The sequence below is a fragment of the Neophocaena asiaeorientalis genome, unplaced genomic scaffold (assembly GCF_003031525.2).
Source record: "Neophocaena asiaeorientalis asiaeorientalis breed wild unplaced genomic scaffold, Neophocaena_asiaeorientalis_V1.1 scaffold77, whole genome shotgun sequence".
NCBI classification, from domain to species: Eukaryota; Metazoa; Chordata; class Mammalia; order Artiodactyla; family Phocoenidae; genus Neophocaena; species Neophocaena asiaeorientalis.
The window spans coordinates 1,672,793-1,690,209 of NW_020174645.1; the positions used below are offsets into that span (position 1 = coordinate 1,672,793).

The 17,417-nt window shown below is 45.4% G+C and overlaps 1 protein-coding gene across 1 annotated transcript in view; it reads left to right on the top strand.

Moving 5' to 3' along the window:
• LOC112408739 (transmembrane protein 132D) overlaps positions 1-17,417 on the top strand; it is a 651,963-nt gene that overhangs the window by 542,850 nt on the left and 91,696 nt on the right. The window lies entirely within an intron of this gene.

Below are 17,417 nucleotides of genomic sequence, written 5' to 3' on the forward strand. Positions count from 1 at the left end.
GGGTATATGCCCAGGAGTGGGATTGCTGGATCATATGGCAACTCTATTTTTAGTTTTTTGAGGAACCTCCATACTGTTCTCCAGAGCGGCTGCATCCAACTTACATTCCCACCAACAGTGCAGGAGGGTTCCCTTCTCTCCACACCCTCTCCAGCATTTATTATTTGTAGACTTTTTAGTGATGGCCATTCCGACCGGTGTGAGGTGGTACCTCCTTGTAGTTTTGACGTGCATTTCCCTAATGATTATCGATGATGAGCATCTTTTCGTGTGCCTGTTGGCCATCTGCATGAACTCATGGTTTTAGATTTCATTCAGCCACATCTCTCTGCAAGCCCACCGTGTGCCAGGCACTGCACGTGGGAGTGGAGGCCCATCTTCTATGGGATTTCGGGTTCCAAAGTGAATGTGTGACGTGAAAATAACACGCAGTCCACCTTGCCCTTGAAAATTCCTTCAACGGCTGATAAGATACAATCTAGAAGCCTCAAAACCTCCAGTTTTTTCCTCCGGCGTTGAAGTAGATTAGCGTTCCTTGGTTGAACACCAAGTTGGCTTCTGGGCGGGGAGGCTGTGTGTGAAAAATACATCCTTAATCCAAGAGTGACTGTCAGTGCGGTACCCGCGCTCCCGATGGGAGGGGCTGTGTTGCTGAGAGTGACCGAGGGAACAGAGAATTCCTGCCTGCCCCCAGCACGCAGCAGGATTTCACTGAATGGTGTGATGGTTTCGTCTCCCTCCTTCCCTCGCTCGCTGTGTCAGTTGCCAAGAACATACTGAATACGTATCTGTCATGGTGCGTATCGCATGATTCTACAGATGATAAACAACCTTAGTGAAAACTTAATAAATGCCACGCACGGTTTTTACACTTCCCATGCATTAACTCCTTTGCTCCTCAAAAGAACTCTCAGAGATAGATGCTGTTTAGAACTCTGTTCCCAGATGAGAAAAACAAGGGGCAGAGGGTTTAAGTAACTTGCAAAGTCATAGAACTAGGATGGAGCAAAGCTGGGCTTTGAACCCAGGCAGGCTGAGTCCAGAGCCTGAGCAGGAAACACAGAGGGAGGCTTCTACCGTATCTCATTTAGATCTTCTTTTAAGGTGAGAAAACTTGGCCCCCGAGAGCATTTACGATGTGCCCAAGGTCGCTTAGTTGTGTAAAGCTGGGGCTCAAATCCTTCAGACTGGGCTCCCTTTCTCCTGTTACCACAGCGTACGAGGCAGGGCTGGAAGGGGTCTCGAGGTCAGGCAAAGTGGATGATGATAGCAATGCTAGCATGTCTTGTTTTATTCTTTTCCACTATAGTTTCTCACAGGATATTGAATAGAGTTCCCTGTGCTATACCATAGGACCTTGTTGTTTATCCATTCTATATGTAATAGTTTGCATCTACTAACCCCAAACACCCAATCCATCCCTCCCCCACTCCACTTCCCCCTTGGCAACCCAAAGCCTGCTGTCTATGTCTGTGAGTCTGTTTTTGTCTTGTAAATAAGTTCATTTGTGTCATATCTTAGATTCCATAGAGAAGTGACATCATGTGAAATTTGTCTTTCTCTTTCTGACTTCAATTAGTATGACAATCTCAAGGTTCTTCCATGTTGCTGCAAATGGGATTATTTCATTCTCTTCTATGGCTGAGTGATATTCCATGGTGTGTGTGTGTGTGTGTGTGTGTGTGTGTGTGTGTGAATCACATCTGCTTTATCCGTTCATCTCTCAGTGTACATTTCAGTTGTTTCCATGTCTTGACTATTGTAAATAGTGCTGCTATGAACATAGGGGTGCATGTATCCTTCTGAATTTTAGTTTTGTCCAGTTATAGCTAGCATGTATTTTTGCTTGCCACAAGCCATTCACAGTTCTAAGTACTTTTCATGCATCCAATCCTCACATCTACGCAATAACATGGAAACGTTTACGGCCCATTGTACAGATGATCAGACTGCAGGCACTGGTTTGCCTGAGTCACAGAGCTAGTAGGTATAGAAAGTGGGGTTCAAAGCCAGGCTGCCTTATTCCAGAGTCAGTATTCTTCACTCTATGCTCTACTGTCTCCATATATAATTTATTTTCTATAATATCTATAATAAACTTTACACAATTGTTTTCTACCTGGAGAGATTAAGAAGGATGTAGCATTTGAGCCGGACCTTGATCTTACCATTTTACGATCATTTTTAACAGTGCGCTCCACTGGCACACACACACACACACAAAATGATTTTTTAAAATTTCTTTACATTCAGTTTTCAAAGGCACATCTACTACAGACAGCCAGTTCTGCTTGCACGAAACCCTGTACACAGTAGAGTTTGTAATTGTTGCTGATGAAGAAAATTTAAGGATTTCCCTCCCTCCTGCTTGAGCATTTAACATTTTTTTCCATCCTTTGGTGCATATATTTATTAAACTCTGAATCTAGTAAAGGAAAGTCCCCAAATTACATCTATGCTGTTTCCTTGGAGAATATATCTGTTGGAACAGAAGCACGGGAAGTTCTGCTGGGAAGACCCCCAGGAGAATGGAGAGGTCAGTAAAGAGCCGGACAACAATGAAGGTTATGAAAAGAATAAACTGAGAAAGGTAGAAGAGACAGGTGATCGGTAACACCATCCTCTGTAAATATTAGAGTGGAAAGAAATGGATCCTAGGATACTCTTTAGTCCTACCACGGTGGTTCTCAACTGAGGTGGTACTGGGTGAAGTCTGGAGACATGTTTGGCCGTCACAACAGGAGGAAGATCCTGGCATTTCGTGTGCTGAGTCCAGGGATGCTGCTAAATATGTAAAGTGCGGAGACTAGACCGCGAACAAAGAGTTTTCTGGCCCCCAAACATCAATAGCATCTAGACGGAGAACCTCTGCTCCCCAGTGAACAATGTTTGTATGAGTATAATGGATCCATTACTGGTTTCCAGCTTTTAGACTCAGCCTTTGTAGAAAGCACCGGAGGCTTCCTTATACTTCAGGACACACTGTAGATATTATCAACCTTGAGAGGATAAAAGGAAAAGTTAGAAATGAGAAAAGTTGGGAGGTCAGTGTGGTATTAAGAGCTGAAGGGGCATTTAAGCAGTGCTAATATTCTCATCTTATAAAGTGTGTGGAGTCTCAGTTACCTCTCGCTGCATAAGAAAGCCCATGTTGTGGCATAACCAAGGCGATTGTCATTTATATTGTTTTCTGTGGTGGTTCTGGGAGTTGACAGGACTCGGCTAGCTGGCTTCTGCTCAGCTGTGGGAGTCCCCTCGAAGGCTTCCTCACTGATGTATCTGGTGGGTCAGTGCTGCCGACCAGATCATTTACACGGCAGTGGCCTCTCCAGGTGGCCTGGGCTTCGTCACAGCATGGCGGCTGCGTTCCAATAACAAGGGTCCCCAGGGAGAAAACCGGGTGGAAGCTATATTGCCTTGGATGACCGAGCCTCAGAAATAACAGGGCATCACTTCACTGCATTCTAAGCTTCAGACATTAGTCACTAAGGCCAGCCTGTATTGCAGGGGAGGGTCCCTAGACTCCACTTCTGCATAGGAAAAGTGTCAGAACTGGGCAAACAGACTTTTAAACCACTCGGGAGTCAACACGTTCTCTCTTGATGAGAGGTATGTTTGCTTAAAATGAAAAAGATAGCTAATAGAGGGACCCAAACAGGAACCTAATCATATGGACAGGGACAGGAGAGACTGTGGAGGGAGAGAGAAGATTTCATCCATCATCCCAGAAAATCAGTAGATAGTACTTGAACCTACTATGTCAAGAAACTGTAATAGAGCATGTTATTTAGATATATGGAAAAAAGTCTTCATAACATAGTAGGAGAGTTGAAAGTGGTTACCTGAGAACAAAAATGGGTGGGATGGCTTTTCGTGGTATTTTATGATAAACCTTTGATCATGTCAAGAAACTGTAATAGAGCATGTTATTTAGATATATGGAAAAAAGTCTTCATAACATAGTAGGAGAGTTGAAAGTGGTTACCTGAGAACAAAAATGGGTGGGATGGCTTTTCGTGGTATTTTATGATAAACCTTTGATCACAAATGTAATATTTTAACAACGAGGTTGTGTAACCTTGACAAGATTTTTAAATTCACATAAAAATGTAAACGCACCGTGCATTGGGTTTGTGGTTCAGTGGCGTCCAAAAACCAGCCTAACTGGTGAAAGGCATGAGCAGACCACCCGCCTCCTTTGGGCTCCGTGGTGTGACATTACCCTGCTTCCCCATGAGAGGGAGAATAATTTTACTTTACCCCGTATGGCTGCTGACATAATTCTCCATACCACACGACAGCCATTAAACCCAAGGGCTGATGTACCTTAAAAGAACAGAGTGGTTTGTAAATTGGTTTGCAATGCAGGTGCCAAACTGACTGATGCTTTCACTTGTTAAGAGAAGCCCAGAGAGCATTTATCATGTTGCACCGTTATCGCTAATGAGATGGAGTATTTCCGTGGTCATCTAATGGCTCTTCTGTTTAATGTGGTATGAATTGGCATGTTTGGTATCCATTAGGGGTGCTGGAATAACAGAGCTTGGCCAAACAAGCGAGAGACGAAGACAGGGTGATGAGTCACTAGTCTATTTATCAGGTTATTGATCTTTGTTGGGAAGTGAATTGAAAAGATTTAAGACGTTAACCGCAGTGAGGGAATCACATTGAGGAAGAGCTTGGTTGCAGAGATGTTAGGTCCCCCACTGACTTAGGCTGGGTCTGCCCCAGCTCGTTTCAGCAGGAATCAGGCCAGTCAACTAGGAGATGAAGGGCCAGTCGCCTAGCAGTGTTGAGTTTTCACACCTGAGCCGTCTCCTTTGGCTGGGGGCACAGTCCAGAACTCAGTGGATATATACTTCTGGAAACTGGAGTTGGGAAATGTGTATTAGGGTGGATTTGGTTATATTACGGTAACAAGTAGCTCTGCTGTCTCATTGCCGTAAGACAAGGAAAGCATTTTTATTACTCCTGCTTTGTGTCCCACATGGGGCAGCAGGAAGCTCTTCTCCATACACTGACTTGGGTCTAACAGGCTCTACCATCTTGGAGCTGAACCACCTGGAATGTGCAGCCTCTTCAGTCAGGGCAGGTGATGAAAAAGAATGGATAAGAACGGATAACTGTGCTTGAAAGCGTTACTGCCTCAACCCAGAGGTAGCAAACAACATTGACCCTAACATTTTAGTGACTGTAAGTGTTTACATGGCCCTACCTAACAGCAAGGGTGGAAAATACAGAGGCACGAATGGCATATTTGCTGAGCCTTCATTTCTCTGGTGTCAGCTGGAATTCACTGCACGGCATACCCACCGACATCTAGACTGACTGGCCAGGCATCTCTTCTGATCGATGGGTACCCGTGCCATACTGGTGTTTTAGAGTTTCCCCTCACCTAGATTTTAAATGTCACGTTGGAATATGATATATTTTGGCAAGAAGGGGAAAAATCATTTTTATACCTGATCTGGGCATCCGTCTTTAAGTCAGCAGTGTATTTATTTCAGTATGAGACCTAAATTCTCGCTTCTTATATCCCTTTGACGTTCGATGTCCTAGAATGCAGTCTGCTGTGGACAAGGAATCATACGGTATTATTTGTTGTGTCGCTAGAGTTGGCAGCAAAACCAGAGGGTGAATAGTGCCAACGTGATAAAATGTTAATTTAAGGGAATTAACAGACAACAGAATATGCCTTCTTGTGTTTTAACGTCAGGAAAATACCAGCACAGGTAGTGTTGATATATGTAGTGGAAAACCATCACGCATAGCTGCCCCAGAGGTACGTACCTCTTGGCATCCGTAGCGCTCCCCACAGTATAAATCTCATCTTCTCTACATAAATTCCAGAAGCCTACTTTATGCAGCCCTCTCCTGAGAGAGAGCAAAGTGTCTGTGAGGGTTTAGGCTTGCGATTTACTTTCTGCCAGTTGGAGGCACCTGTGATGCTTTGTTTCCAACGCTGGGGCAAGGAAGTGTGTGGGCATCCATGTGGCTGCCTGAGATCTGGGGAGAGGTAATGAGATTCTAGAACAATCTGCCTGATTTGTCAGTTTCCTAATCATGGCAGAGGCGGCAAGTCCATGGTGGGCCCGCTCTGTGGCTCCAGGCCTTGATCTTGGGAGGTGGGCTGGAGACTGTTCCTTCAAGTCCAACAACAGTGCAGGGCTCTGCCCACACTCGACAAATCCCTTTCAGCTGAAATGAGCTACGGTGGATTCTGTTGTCTGCAGCTAAGATCCTTGACTGACAAAGTGTTTCTCAGAACCGCACATTAGTTCCAAGATACTTGGAAGAATGGGTAAATATGGTAAGAAATCGAGTACCTATTTGTTTTTTTTTTTAATTTTTATTTATTTGTTTATAGCTGTGTTGGGTCTTCGTTGCTGCGCGTGGGCTTTCTCTAGTTGTGGCGAGCAGGGGCTACTCTTCATTGTGGTGCGCGGGCTTCTCATTGCGGTGGCTTCTCTTGTTGCAGAGCACGGGCTCTAGGCGCGCGGGCTTCAGTAGTTGTGGTGCATAAGCTCAGTACTTGTGGCTCGCGGGCTCAGTAGTTGTGGCTCACGGGCTCTAGAGCACAGGATCAGTAGTTGTGGCGCACGGGCTTAGTTGCTCCGCGGCATGTGGCATCTTCCCGGACCAGGGCCTGAACCCATATCCCCTGCATTGGCAGGCGGATTCTTAACCTTTGTGCCACCGGGGAAGCCCTAGTACCTATTTTTTTTTAAAAAAACGAATCTATTAGCCATACAGGAAGTTGCAGAAGTGTCAGGAAAAGAATAAGAATGTTGCAGATCGCAGGCAGACCTCAGCTGTGCTCCCAAAGGCACAAGGTCACCTCCCCAGATGGTGCCATTGCTCTCAGTGCAGGTCCTTGATCCAGGATGTGTGAATTCTTCATCTCCTGATGACCCGTAGGGATGCCACCGTGTTTGTGTCTTTGCTTCAGTGGAGAATTTGATGTGGTCTTATTCAGTGATAAGTTATTTTAGTCTCTCCAAGGATGATAAGCTGGCAAGTAAAGAAGCTTGAGTTCTGAAACCTGCTGTTTAAAGCAGTGTGAGTTCTGCCCACGTATTTCCGTGCAAGTGGGAATGTCCAGGTGTGTTTCTTTTTTTAAAAAATTAAGTAAACTACTCATCCCAGAGTTTATCCTGGGAAATTTCTTACCTGACATGGGAGCAACTTTCTAACACCTGGGGCCATTTCTGGAGCTGCTGTCGCTGGTGCCTTGTCACGTGCCCTCAGCCCTCCTCTGGGCAGTTCCCTGACCTGGTCCCAGCTTGAGTTGTTCAGACAACTTCCCACAGGTGGGTCCAGGGCTTTTCTTACATCCGGGGAGCCTGTGCCCAAGTGTGGAGGGTACACCCCTGGGGGATGAGTGCTTCCAGCCTGTGCACACCCTGCTGTTGGCTTTCCCTCCTTCCCTGCCTCCCGTATGCCTCACCCCTCACTCCCACCCCCTGCAAATAAATTAACTGAATCCAGAGCCTTGTCTCAGGCTCTGCTTTGGGGGAAAACTCAAACTAATGCGGTATCCAGTTTGCAGATTGGCTAACAAATTGATAATCATTAAAGAAATAAAAAGTCTGCCTCTCGATAAGAATTAGAAGGAAACCCTATAAAACAATATGCTTTCATCTAAAGTCTCCTGGTTGCCTTTATCAAGTAGGATTCTTTGTAAGCAAAAGAAAATGATTCTGTCTTTTGTTTGTTTGTTTGTTTTAACCACGTCGGGGGTATGACTGACATGTAAAAAGCTGAGTATACAACTTGATGAGTTTGGGGATAAGTATATACAGTAAGTCCTCTACATACGAACCTTCAAGTTGCTAACTTTCAAAGACGTGAACGTCCGTCCACATGTCCAATCACATAAGTTAGTTCACGTGTCTGGCGTACATTGTCACGTGCGTGCATCCTCTACAAGTGGTTGTGCTTTCGTGAGAAACGAGAAAGAAGAAGTAACTGAAGAACCGAAGAGATTCACGGCGCAGGAAGTGGCAGGGGATTTTCTTTATCTGAGGAGGCACTGTTAGATTTTGAGACACAGGACCCGAACGTAGAACGGTACACGAAGGTTGCAGCAGCCGTTCAGAATGCAGTCCAGTGCTACCGTGTCATCTACGACGAGAAAAAAAGAGCTACTACCCAGACATCACTGGATCGTTTTTTCAAGAGGGTGGATAGACTTGAATCCAGCAAGGAACCAGCACCTGAGCCGTCCGCGTCGGGCGTGAGCGACATTGCAGCTCGCCCTCCGTCTGCTATGGCTGACGGTCCTTCAGCTCTGCCATCTCCCACCTCCTCTCCCTCCTCCAGTCAGTAACTCTTCCTGCCTGGTCACGCGATGCCAGCCCCTGTGTGCCAGCTGTTGTACGGCATTTACTGTACTTTTCAAGGGACTGCACCGTAAGATCAAAAATGTTTTCCTTATTTTTTGTGTTGTTTCTTTTTATCTATTAGTTGCGTGAAAAGTATTATAAACCTATAATAGTACAGTACTATGTAGCCGATTGTGTTAGGTGGGTACCTAGGCTGACGTTGTTGGACTTATGAACAAAATGGGCTTACGAACGCGCTCTCAGAACGGAACTCGTTCGTATGTAGGGGACTTAACTGTACCTGTGAAAACAGCACCACTACCAAGGCCATGGGCGTATCCATCACCTCCCAAAGTTTCTTCCCTCCCCTATTATTATTACTAGAGTGTGTGGTGAGAACACTTAACATAAGTTCTACCCTCTAAAAAGGAATTTATCAAATGAATCCAGGCTCTCTCAGAGAGTAGATAAAATAGTTAAAAAGGCAGGAACCAGGACCTTAGTGGAAATACAGATAAGAGGACAAATGACAGACTTTTCCAGGTGCCGCCAGTGGGACGAACGAAATGGAAACATCCTTGGCCCTTGCCTCACTCTCCTTGAATGAAGTTCAGATCCAGGGTAGGAGGACCTGACTGTCATAGCTTCAGAGAGGTCTGCCGACTTCTGTGGCCAGGGGCAGAGGGTTATGGTGATTTTCAGTCCTAAAAAGAGGGGATGGTTTCCCCAAAGGAAAACTGAAGTCCTATTAGGCAGAAGGACTTGGGGCAGGTGAAAACAAAAGCTGTCCGTCCCAGGAACTCTTTATTTTCCTTTAAAAATATTATAAGGAAATTTACTTTGATATTTCACTCAAATCTTGTTTGTTGGAGAGCTTACACCCTCTTCTTCTGTCCTTATAAGCCCCCAGAGGGAATGCTATCTTTGTGCAAATCTAAGTAAAAGCAAGCTGAGTGTGCCAGTTAACTTTTATTGCCAACTCCTCATAACGCCCATCTTTCAAATTTCTCTCTCACTGAGTTAAAAGATGTGAAACGCCCTGCTTGGAGGTGAAGGGATGGGGCTGCGTGCCGCTTTGATCAGACAAGCGTCCAACTTTCCCAGACGCAGACGTGCAGCCAAGCTTCGCACATCGTAGCCGAAGGCGGTGCTTCCCTTTGTGCTCCGTTCTGTTTGTTTAATGGGACGTTTGTCCTTCTCGCCGCTCCTCCAATGGGGTGCCCACAGCTTCATCTGTGATGCTTTTGTTCAGAGAGGAAGCAGTGGATGCGGCTGACACCGCATTTGTTCTATTCCAACCGTGTTTGTCCAGTTTAACAAACGTGGGATCATCCCAAAACCACATGTTAAAATGATCTCCAAAAGCCACAGCCATGTTGAAGGTCCAAACATGGTTTTCTTCTCATTAAGGGACTATAGGCAATTTACCTTGCTTATTTCAGCCTAAGACCTGTGAAAACGGATGAGGATTTCCTCCTTCCAGGGTGTCAGATAGGACTGTGATTATCTGTGCGTAGCAGGACACACAAACACAGAAGGATGAAATGAGCACGGTTTTAGTCTTCTCTCCAGGTGTGTTCAGAGGACGCTGTCCCAGCTTAGTGCTGCAGGGCATCCAGCATCCGGGCTGCTTCTCCTCGGGGCTCAGTCATTGTGCTAGTTCCCTGGGGCTGCCCTAACAAAGTACCACAAATGCGGTGGCTTAAAACTACAGAAATGTACGTGGAAACAACCTAAATCTCCACCAACAGATGAATGGATAAAGATGATGTGGTACATATACACAGTGGAATACTATTCAGCCATTAAAAAGAATGAAATAAAGCCATTTGCAGCAACGTGGATGGACCTAGAGATTATCATACTAAGTGAAGTAAGTCAGACAAAGACAAATACCATATGATGTCACTTATAGGGGGAATCTAAAATGTGATACAAATGAACTTATGTACGAAACAGAAGCAGACTCACAGACATAGAGAACAGACTGGTGGTTGCCAAGGGGGCGGGGGCAGGGACCGGCCGGGGGTCTGGGGTTAGCAGACGTAAGATATTCTATAGGATGGATAAACAACAAGTCTTACTGTATAGTACAGGGAACTATATTCAATATCCTGTGATAAACCACAATGGAAAAGATGAAAGGAATGTATGTATATGTATAACGGAATCACTTTGCTATACAGCAGAAATTAACACAACATTGTAAATCAACTATGCTTCAATTAAAAAAAAAACAGAAATTTATTCTCTCACAGTTCAGGAATCTCCAGATCAAAAATCCAGCTGTCAACAGGACATGCTCCCTCTGACAGCTCTTGGGAAGGACACTTCCTACCTCTTCCAGCTTCTGGTGAGGCCAGCATCTTTGATGCCCCTCGGCTGGTGGCTGCATCCCTCCCATCTCCACCTCCATCTTCACAGGACCATCTTCCCTGAGCTTCTGTGTTTTCTCTTCCTATGGGGAACACCAGTCATTGGATTAGGGCCAATTCAAACCCAACATGACCTCATTTTAACTAATTATATGTGCAATGACTCTATGCTCAAATCAGGTCATATTCTGAGGTTCCAAGCAGACAGGAATTCTGGGGGACACTCCTCCTTTGCAGTCATCATGCACCTTTGGGTCCAGTAAGTCCATTCTGAGGTCCATTCTGAGAGCAGGTGCATAGGTCCAATTTCTTCTCAAGTCCAACCAAGTTAGCCTAGGTACCCAGCTAACACAGTCAGCTATATAGTGCTGTACTGATAGGTTTATAATACTTTTCACACAAATAATACATAAAAAACAAACACAAAAAATAAAGAAAACATTTTTAATCTTACATCGCAGTCCCTTGAAAAGTACGGTAGTACCATACAACAGCTGGCACACGGGCTGGCATCGCGTGAACAGGCAGGAAGAGTTACTGACTGGAGGAGGGAGAGGAGGTGGGAGATGGCAGAGCTGAAGGACCCTCAGCCATAGCAGACGGAGGGCGAGCTGCAATAGCACTCACGCTGGACGTTGATGGAATGCACGTTTGCATCTTTGAAGGTTCGCAACTTGAAGGTTCGTATGTAAGGGACCTACTGTCTTTATCGAACACTTAGAACTTCCTAGGCACCAGGCAGTGTTGTAAACACTCTGCAGTTATAAACTCACCTAAACCTATAGGGCAAACGCAAGGGTGGGTACTGTTATCCTCATTTTATAGTTGAGAAAATGTAGGCACCAAGAGTTAAGTAAGTTCGATTCCCTGGCAGTCCAATGGTTAAGGCTCTGCACTTCCAATGCAGGGAGCGCGGGTCTGGGGAACTAAGCCAAAAAGTCAGAAAACAATTATATTTAATAAAAAATTCTTTTAGGGCTTCCCTGGTGGCGCAGTGGTTGGGAGTCTGCCTGCCGAAAAAAATGGAGTTAAGTTGCCCAAGGTCACCCAGTGAATTGTGTCAAAGGTGGGATTTGAACCCAATGGTCCCATATGAGATTCCTCACTGTTTTTTGTTTGTTTGTTTGTTTGCGGTACGTGGGCCTCTCACTGCTGTGGCCTCTCCCGTTGCGGAGCACACGCTCCGGACACGCAGGCTCAGCGGCCACGGCTCACGGGCCCAGCCGCTCCGCGGCACGTGGGATCTTCCCGGACCGGGGCACGAACCCGCGTCCCCTGCATCGGCAGGCGGACTCTCAAACCACCGTGCCACCAGGGAGAGCTTCCACACTCTTAACCAACTGTACTACACTGAACCGTGTGGCTCTTAACAGCAAACTCCAATTTTGGGGGTACAAGAGACAGCGCCAACTCCGGCATCATCTGTGCACAGTGGGAAGGAAGAAAGGGGTAGCACGAAACAACCTTCAGAACCTGGTTTATTTTAAAACTTCCATGGAAGCTTCACCCAGTGACTGCCATTTATATGTCACAGACCAGAACTGTGTCACAGTTTAAGTGCAGCCAGAGAAATGTAATAATTTTAGCTGGGCATTTTACAGCCTCAAACGAAATTGGCATTTTGGTAAGTCGGCAGGAAGGCAGAATGCACGCTGGGTGAGTTACAAACTGTCTCTAACACACAGATCCATCTCTTGATGTGTGGGGGTTTTTTGCGGTCCGCGGGCCTCTCACTGTTGCGGCCTCTCCCGTTGCGGAGCACAAGCTCCGGACGCGCAGGCTCAGCGGCCATGGCTCACGGGCCCAGCCGCTCCGCGGCATGTGGGATCTTCCCGGACTGGGGCACGAACCCGCGTCCCCTGCATCGGCAGGCGGACTCTCAACCACTGCGCCACCAGGGAAGCCCCCTTGATGTGTTTTTTAAAACTTTTTATTGAAATATAGTTGGTTTACAATGTTGTGTTAGTTTCAGGTGTACAGCAAAGTGATTCAGTCATACATATATATTCTTTTTTAGATTCTTTTCCCTTATAGATTATTACAAGATATCGCGTATATTTCCCTGTGGTATACGGTAGGTCTTTGTTAGTTCTCTGTTTTATATATAGTAGTGTGTCTCTGTTAATCCCAAACCCCTAATTTATCCCTCTGTCCTGTTTTCCCCTTTGGTAACCATAAGTTTGTTTTCTATGTCTGTGAGTCTGTTTCTGTTTTTGACGTGATTTAGACTGTTCCCCATCTCATGTAATGTTTTCCTGTACCCATTATCTTCTCCTCTGTTTTACAATTAATTTTCAAGAGTGCCTATGAACAAATGACTGTGCTCATACCCGAAGAGAAAATTGGAATCCTAGAAGCAGGAGGAAATTTTTAAAAAACAAACAAACACTCTAATGTTGGTTCCAATCCGTTAGACCTCCATATGTCAAATTACTTCACACTTAAGTCACAGCAGACTGTCGGTGCTGTATGCATTTCCCTTACACCCTTCCAGACCAATTCCCAGTGTTACCGTCTGCCAGGAGCTTTCCTTGGGACTGTCGAAGCCTGTCTGCCTACACACACAGCAGGCTGGATGAATGTATAAATACCCCAGCTCCCTTGCCCCTCCGGGGAATTATTTTTAGGGGTGATTTCAGATAACGTCCCCGCAGGGAAATATATCATAATCCATTTCAACCTACTGAAATATATAAAATGCACGGTATATTTCGTAAAAGAGATCAACCCCTGCAGGACTAAGCTCCAGCCTCCACTGTGGTCGCTGGCAGGACACACACCCTCATTGGCTGCCTCTTCCTCCCTGTATCCTTCCCCCACTCCCTTCCTGAAGTTTCCTCAACCTCCCAAACAAATGGCCCTTGAATCCCCGTCCCAGCATCTATTCTAGGGGCTTTCCAAAACGAGATGCGGGTCATCATTTCTCCAGCAAAATGAGGACGGTTATTGTTTCCTTACAATAGAGGATAATTAGTTAGATTCCAAGAAAAGGATGTGTGGCCTCACTCAGGAGGTTGTCCCTTTTTCTGGTGCCACAGTCAGCTTCTCTGCCCCCACCCACACTCCCTCCTATCCTCTGGTGACCCTGAAGTTCTGCAGCTGTGTCGTCAGATTCCCAGGAAGGACTTACTGGCAAGAACAGGATGTCCAGGTGGCAGAAGGCGAGCATGGAGCTATCAGTAAGGACTGAGACAGAGCTTTCTCAAGAGATGCTGCCTTTGTTTCCTAGGCGCAGGGGCTCTGATGAGGTGAACTCACGACAATAAGGCAGCTGAGTTCAGGGGTTTTATGGGATGACGTCTCAGCCCAAGCCAGGGCTCAGCAGGCACTATCACCACCACCCTCTTGTCTAGAGACTTTTGTGAGCCATCCACCCACCGTTCACGTCCTAGAGAAAGCCAGTGATGCATAAGAGAAGGTTCTTTTTTGTTTTCACCTTATTTATTTTTTATTTTATTTTTTGCACTACTCAAAACTTTATTAATGCAAGTGAAAGAAACAAACTTAACTCATTCAAACGAAACACAGCAACAACTTAAAAAAAAAAAAGCAGTGGGGAATATATTGCTTTTTATAACCATGAAGTCCACGGATTATTGGGTGGATTTGATCTAGGTTTCTTTTTTTGTAATTTTTATTTTATATTGGAGTATACTTGACTGACAATGTTGTTAGTTTCAGGTGTACAGCAAAGTGACTCAGTTATATATATACTCTGTAAACATATATATACATATATATATATATATATGCTATTCATTTTCAAATTCTTTTCCCATTTAGGTTATTACCGAATATTGAGCAGAGTTAAGAGAAGGTTCTTAATATCAAAGAATTGCACAGAGAAGGCAGGGGAATACCAAGCCTGAAATCTCAGTCCCTAATCCCCACCGAGATCCTGCAGGCAGAGTGATGCTTTCTGTTTAGAGGATAAGAAAACACCCCAGATGTGCGGGCTCACAGCTGCTCATTGGCTACCGCAGGGTCGTTTCCCATGATGCTGACCTGACTGCAAATGCATTAAAGGCCTTTTGAGTTGGAGCAGACGTGCTCTTTACTTTTCCGCCACTGATGTGCAAAATTGTTTTCTTTGATACTGGTGTCCTAATGCTGCTCCTCTGGTCTGTTTTTTCCCTGTGAAGTGGGCCAGTTTGGGCCCGAGAGTTAAAATGCTTTTTTTCCACTTCTTCCCAAAGTAAGAATAGTTCCTTTTGATCTCTACCCTTTAGAGTAGAAAAATACGCCCGGCCTTTTTCCTTCCCAGAGGCAACAGAAAGTAGCACCACATTCTGACTGGGCTCCTTTATTCTTTTACTATGTTTGTACCCAAAATAAAACAAAATCTGGCTGGGAACCCACAGGGGAGGAAAAAAAAAGGTGCATAAACAATGGGGCATTTGGAGGCCTATGCATATTCAGGCATGGTCTTTGAAATTCAGGAACATTACAAACTGTAGTCTTGTCTTTCAGAATTAAAATAAAGGAACAAAATATATATTTATATACATATATGTGTATATATATATTATCATTTCCAAAGGCTAAACCAAATGAGCTAAGTATAAAATGAACCATGTCCTATAAAGGAAAAGTAAGATCTTATATAAGAAATGGAAAGTTGACATAAGGAAAACGGTTATGTAATTTTAAGATGATAAACTTCTACGCCTTCTTCTGGCGTGCGGCTAAACAGGCGTTTGTGATTTCACATGAAAACCAAATTAACCAGAATCTCTGCAAGCCTGTCTCTAAGAGATGCAAAAGCCTCCCTAAACAGCTCCTAATGCCTGTCCAGATGTTCTCTTGTTGCTGTTCCAAGGCTAGGTCAGTCAAGTTCAGACTGACAGAAGAAACTCGGTGTGCGTGCTGACACAGAACCCCTTAGAACACGATGGACATGTGATGAACGGGGGTTGAACTGAGAATGCCATGGGCTAGAACTCGGAAGTCTTGTTATACAGAGATTTCGGGTTACACAGGGACTTTGATTTTTTTTTTTTTTTGTGGTATGCGGGACCTCTCACTGTTGTGGCCTCTCCCGTGGCAGAGCACAGGCTCCGGACGCGCAGGCTCAGCGGCCATGGCTCACGGGCCCAGCCGCTCCGCGGCATGTGGGATCTTCCCGGACCGGGGCACAAACCCATGTCCCCTGCATCGGCAGGCGGACTCTCAACCACTGCACCACCAGGGAAGCCCAGGGACTTTGATTTTCATGTGATAAGAAGTGACAGTCCCTGCAGAGAAGAATGAGATTCCTAGGGCTCAGTGTTCTCCATCTGAGAAATGGGCTCATATGATCTCCCAGGACAGTGCCAGTTCACAAGCCACAACAGTATAAGAGTAGCCAGAGGAGGCATGGGCGCACTGAGGGCAGAGTAAGGATTATTGCTCAGTGTCCGGGAAAAGTCACCTGTGTACCCAGTGCCAAGGAGAAGGGACTCATGCAGACAGATAATCATATGATATCACATATATGTGGAATCTAAAAAAATGATACCAATGAACTTCTTTCCAAAACAGAAATAGAATCACAGACATAGAAAACAAATTATGGCTACCAAAAGGGAAGGTGCTGGAGGGTTAAATTAGGAGTTTGGGATTAACAGATACACACGACTATATATAAAAGAGATAAACAAGGACCTACTGTATAGCACAGGGAACTCTAATATATTGTAATAACCGATAATAGGAAAGAATCTGAAAAAGAATAAATATATGTATATATGTAAATGAATCACTTTGCTCTACGCCTGAAACCAACACAACATTGTAAATCAACTATACTTCAATAAAAATTAAAATTAATAAAAGAAGGTACTCATGCACAGAGGACTGAGATACACAGCAAGGAGAGTGTGGATTCCAGTTCCTTCCCTGTTGGGCCCTTCTCCATGCCTTCCACGGGCTCTGGGTGAGGTTCTGGTGAGCAGAAAGCAGATGCAGCCCGCAGAGCTTACCTTCTAGAAGAGGGATGAAAGGATTGAACGACTATAAGTAACAGTAAAATGGCAGGTGTGTCGGGTGCCTGAAGGAGAGGCCCTGCCTTTCTTTCCTGGGCTCTGAGGGCCTGTCACGTCCTCGACCTCTGCAAGCAAATAACAGGGGCAAGCGGGGGGTGCCCCAGAGGACACACGTGCATTGAGCTGAGCTCTGGAGGGAGTGTTTAGTAGGGAAAACGCATGCTTGGGTGTGTGTTGTGCGTGCGTGTGTCACATTGATGGGGCTCTGGGAGTGTCACTGGGGCCATCACAGCATTCCAGACAAGCACAGAGGCCAGGATGTGAAAACTGGCAGTAAGTGAAAGAAGCCTGAGCGACAGCCTACAGAGTGAGGGTCTCTCACAGCCTCTGCCTGCCCCCTGCATCGTTACTAATCTAGGCACCTTGCTCCTCTGGCCAACAGTTGATTGCTGATATTGGAATCATTTTGTGTGGATTTATGCCAATTGGAATGGCGAACACATGGACTCGGGAGCTGAGCATCCTGGGTTCAAATCCCACCTTCGCTACTTCCTAGCTGTGTGACCTTGGGCAGATGACAAAACCTCTCTGTGCCATCCACGAAATGGAGCGGATACGAATGCACGTTGGGATGCTGTGAGAATTCATAGGTCCATATTTACAAAGTGCTTAAGGCAGTTCCTGGTACATGGTGAGGTTTGTTAAGCACAATATGAGTGATACATTTGCTCCTTCGCCCCCACATGTGATACCCC